We start from the raw sequence: 5,552 nt of genomic DNA, 5'->3' as shown, positions 1-5,552 counted from the left end.
GGGGAAGACAACTGGGTGGGGAGACAGACAGCTGGGTGGGGAGACAGCTGGGTGGGGAGACAGCTGGGTGGGGAGACAGCTGGGTGGGGAGACAGCTGGGTGGGGAGACAGCTGGGTGGGGAGACAGCTGGGTGGGGAGACAGCTGGGTGGGGAGACAGGGTGGGGAGACAGCTGGGTGGGGAGACAGCTGGGTGAGGAGATGGGTGGGGAGACATCTGTGTGGGGAGACAGCTGGGTGGGGAGACAGCTGGGTGGGGAGACAGCTGGGTGGTGAGACAGTTGGGTGGGAAGACAGCTGTGGGAAGACAACTGGGTGGGGAGACAGATGGGTGGGGAGACAGCTGGGTGGGGAGACAACTGGGTGGGGAGACAGCTGGGTGGGGAGACAGCTGGGTGGGGAGACAGCTGGGTGGGGAGACAGCTGGGTGGGGCATCAGCTGGGTGGGGAGACAGCTGGGTGGGGAGACAACTGGGTGGTGAGACAGCTGGGTGAGGAGACAGCTGGGTGGGGAGACAGCTGGGTGGGGAGACACCTGGGTGGGGAGACAGCTGGGTGGGGAGACACCTGGGTGGGGAGACAGCTGGGTGGGGAGACAGCTGGGTGGGGAGACAGCTGGGTGTGTCACCCATCTCTCTTTAAAAAGATTCAGACAGCGACAGCAGCAACATCAGCTCGAATTATTATTATTAGTAGCAGTAGTAGTAATTATAACAATTATAATTATAATAAGAACAAGAACAACAATAATTATTATTATTAACAGTTGCACTCCCCAGAGCTACACAGGAACACAAAACCTACGTACACACCTGACACTCTTGCCTCCTGAAAGTGCCACAGGACACTGACCACAGACAAGAGTCCTCTGGCAGAGGCAGCGAGAGGAGGTAGTGAAGACTGGAGACAAGAACCCGTAGATTACTGTACCTTTGTGCTACTGCGACTCTACGAGTAGTGTTTCTGCGCTGCTAGGAGCCTCTGAAGCTTAATAATAATAATAATAATAATAATAATAATAATAATAATAATAATAATAATAATAATAATAATAATAATAGCTACAACAAATAATAATAATAATAATAATAATAATAATAATAATAATAATAATAATAATAATAATAATAATAGTAAAAACAAAACCAGCAACAACAGTATTAATAATAATAATTTAAAGCTGATTATTAATCATACGAGAGTATGTACGTCTGAGTGTATATACACTGAGTGTATATACACTGAGTGTATATACACTGAGTGTATATACACTGAGTGTATATACATCTGAGAGACATACACCTCCCGGAGCATATATCCTGTTTCTCGCACAACCATTACGTTCAAAATCTTCAAAACTTAAAACGTCTAATGTTCATACTGCTTCCTAACCACTGAACATTTACTCCAGTAAGCTAAAAGAGCTCACAGCTTTGTACTGGTTATACTGACCCATGTGTGGCAACTACTGACCCATGTGTGGCAACTGCTGACCCATGTGTGGTAACTACTGACCCATGTGTGGCAACTGCTGACCCATGTGTGGCAACTACTGACCCATGTGTGGCAACTACTGACCCATGTGTGGCAACTACTGACCCATGTGTGGCAACTGCTGACCCATGTGTGGTAACTACTGACCCATGTGTGGCAACTACTGACCCATGTGTGGTAACTACTGACCCATGTGTGGCAACTGCTGACCCATGTGTGGCAACTACTGACCCATGTGTGGCAACTACTGACCCATGTGTGGCAACTACTGACCCATGTGTGGCAAGTTATGACCCATGTGTGGCAACTGCTGACCCATGTGTGGCAACTACTGACCCATGTGTGGCAACTACTGACCCATGTGTGGTAACTACTGACCCATGTGTGCCAACTATTGACCCATGTATTGCAATTGTTGACACAAACGTCGACAGTTTGCCAATCAAACAGGTAAAACATACAGACACACCAAAGACATAACACTAACTAACAATGTTATGGAAATCCGCCCCCTCCCCCCCCCCCCCCAAAAAAAAAAGTGAAATACTGTTATGTAAATATCTGACTGTACCAAATTTTCAGTTGGCCCCAAAACTAACATTGCAGCTTAATCTAATTAATAAAATAAAATTGTTTTCTATATGTTTTAGAGAAATAGGAATATATAAATGAGGAAAAAAGACTGGGAAATAATGTTTTTTTCACATTTGTTTACGACTTCTTTTTACTTGAATTCGGTGAGCCCTTAAGTACCATAACTTTCGTACGGCTTTATTCCAGAGCCGGTCATACACTTAGGTATAAGACATTTTTTGGTTTATAACTTGTGAATATCTCAACCGATCGCCTTCAAATTTTCACTACAGGTGAACGATAACCAGGGCAAAGATTCATTGGATTATAGGCGTCTACAGCTGCTCTCTACTCAATTTTACAAGGGGTCAAAACGGGTTTTAGTTTCCGCGCAACAGTGATCAACTTCAAAATTGCAACGCGTCACATCGCACCTGCAAGAAGGTTGCCATTGTTACAAGAGTGCGTAGATGCAAATTTGTAAATTTGGTTTCGAAAAAAGCACGTTTTTATCTTGTGAAATAACCGAGAAGCGACTTACTCTTTCGTCACTGATGAGTCGAATCGAACGATAATACCTTAGGCCTTAGGCTGAGTTGGGACAAAATTTGCCTGTTTGCTAACATAGTTAATAAATTTGGAATTATTATAGTTAGCGGTAGTAGTAACAATAATTATAATTATAATTATTATTATAATCAAAAAGAAGCGCTAAGCCACAAGGGCTATACAGCGCTGCTATAATTATAATAATAACAAAATATAATAATAATAATAATAATAATAATAATAATAACAATTACATACAGTATGTTGCTAAGTTTGCGTCCTCGTGTGTATCCACTCTAAGTTGTACTAAACCAGTGAAACACCAACTTAGAAAAGAATTTAAGTTGTGGTTGTTTGAAAGACTTGCTGCTAACTTTGTGTGGTCCAAATTTGTTGAGGTCTTAAGTTAGACCACTGCTGAAGGTGGTCTAGGACCCATGTAGGTGTGTAGTCACTGTTCCTTTTAGCTGTGACTTCACTGCTCCTTCTAGCTGTGACTTCACTGCTCCTTCTAACTGTGAGTTCGCTGTTCCTTCTAGCTGTGACTTCACTACTCCTTCTAGCTGTGGCTTCACTGCTCCTTCTAGCTATGGGTTAATTGCTCCTTCCAGCTGTGAGTTCACTACTCCTAACTGTGAGTTCGCTGTTCCTTCTAGCTGTGATTTCACTGCTCCTTCTAGCTATGGGTTCATTGTTCCTTCTAGCTGTGAGTTCGCTGTTCCTTCTAGCTGTGATTTCACTACTCCTTTTAGCTGTGGCTTCACTGCTCCTTCTAGCTGTGAGTTCACTGCTCCTTCTAGCTGTCATGTCTCACTGTTAAAACGTTTGCATGTCCGCCATTTTTAAAGATCTCATTCCTGGTACAACCGGCCATCTTGCCTCCAACACTGGCACAAATCACGCGGCCCAACATTCAATTTGGCCCTCTAGAACGAGTAAGTTGGCACCCAGAGGCAGTAAGTCGCGGTATTGAAGCCATTCACTGATGAATACTCGATCCTCCGTCACTATGAAAGGGTTGTGTGTTACGAAAGTTATGGCGATGGAGGAGGGGGGGATGCGTCACACAATGTAGGTGGCGCCCCCTGGGTTAACACACACACAAACACACACACACACACACACACACACACACACACACACACGATGTGCGTGACAAGGCTTAATGTGCATCTGAATCTTTATGATGCGGTATTTGAAGTGCCGGGTCCTTCCCCAACACACCCCTTCCCCAACACAGAAGTATCATTAGAAAGTACCGTACGTTATTTTCCAAGAGATGTGTAGGAGCTTATCTCCTTAATAATTCAAACTACATTTACTGTAATTATCACCAAGACACTTTTGATATTGAAGATCTCAGTTTATATTTCGTTGGTTTGTAATCATTCAGTGACCATCCTAAAAGAGTGTTATTGAGAAGCCACGTGATTTACGGGATAACTGGACTAGAATGGTCTCTGACAAACTGTTATACAACTAGAAATATCCTAGATGCTAGAATTCTCTGGAGATATTTTTGCTGTACGACCACACTGCTGTACCACCACACTGCTGTACCACAAATACTGCTGTACCACCACACTGCTGTACCACCACACTGCTGTGCCACCACACTGCTGTACCACCACACTGCTGTACCACCACACTGCTGTACCACAAATACTGCTGTACCACAAATACTGCTGTACCACCACACTGCTGTACCACCACACTGCTGTGCCACCACACTGCTGTACCACCACACTGCTGTACCACCACACTGCTGTACCACAAATACTGCTGTACCACCACACTGCTGTACCACCACTCTGCTGTACAACCAAACTGCTGTACCACCACACTGCTGTACCACCACACTGCTGTACCACCACACTGCTGTACCACCACACTGCTGTACCACCACACTGCTGTGCCACCACACTGCTGTACCACCACACTGATGTACCACCACACTGATGTACCACTACACTGCTGTACCACCATACTGCTGTACCACCACACTGATGTACCACTACACTGCTGTACAACCATACTGCTGTACCATTACACTTTACTATAACACTGCTGTACCACCACACTGCTGTACCACCACACTGCTGTGCCACCACACTGCTGTGCCACCACACTGCTGTACCACCACACTGCTGTACCACCACACTGCTGTGCCACCACACTGCTGTACCACCACACTGCTGTACCACCACACTGCTGTACCACCACACTGCTGTACTACCACACTGCTGTACCACCACACTGCTGTACCACCACACTGCTGTACCACCACACTGCTGTACCACTACACTGATGTACCACTACACTGCTGTACAACCATACTGCTGTACCATTACACTTTACTATAACACTGCTGTACCACCACACTGCTGTACCACCACACTGCTGTGCCACTACACTGCTGTACCACCATACTGCTGTACCACCACTCTGCTGTGCCACTACACTGCTGTACCACCATACTGCTGTACCACCACACTGCTGTATCACCATTCTGCTGTAACACCATACAGCTGTACCACCACACTGCTGTATCACCATTCTGCTGTAACACCATACAGCTGTACCACCACACTTTACTACCACACTGTTGTACCACCAACACCACACTGTTGTACCACCAACACCACACTGTTGTACCACCAACACCACACTGTTGTACCACCAACACCACACTGCTGTACCACCAACACCACACTGTTGTACCACCAACACCACGCTGCTGTACCACCAACACCACACTGTTGTACCACCAACACCACACTGTTGTACCACCAACACCACACTGTTGTACCACCAACACCACGCTGCTGTACCACCAACACCACACTGTTGTACCACCAACACCACACTGTTGTACCACCAACACCACACTGTTGTACCACCAACACCACACTGTTGTACCACCAACACCACGCTGCT

This window comes from Cherax quadricarinatus, chromosome 16, assembly GCF_038502225.1.
Source record: "Cherax quadricarinatus isolate ZL_2023a chromosome 16, ASM3850222v1, whole genome shotgun sequence".
Classification (NCBI taxonomy): domain Eukaryota; kingdom Metazoa; phylum Arthropoda; class Malacostraca; order Decapoda; family Parastacidae; genus Cherax; species Cherax quadricarinatus.
Note: the sequence above shows the minus strand (reverse complement) of the source record.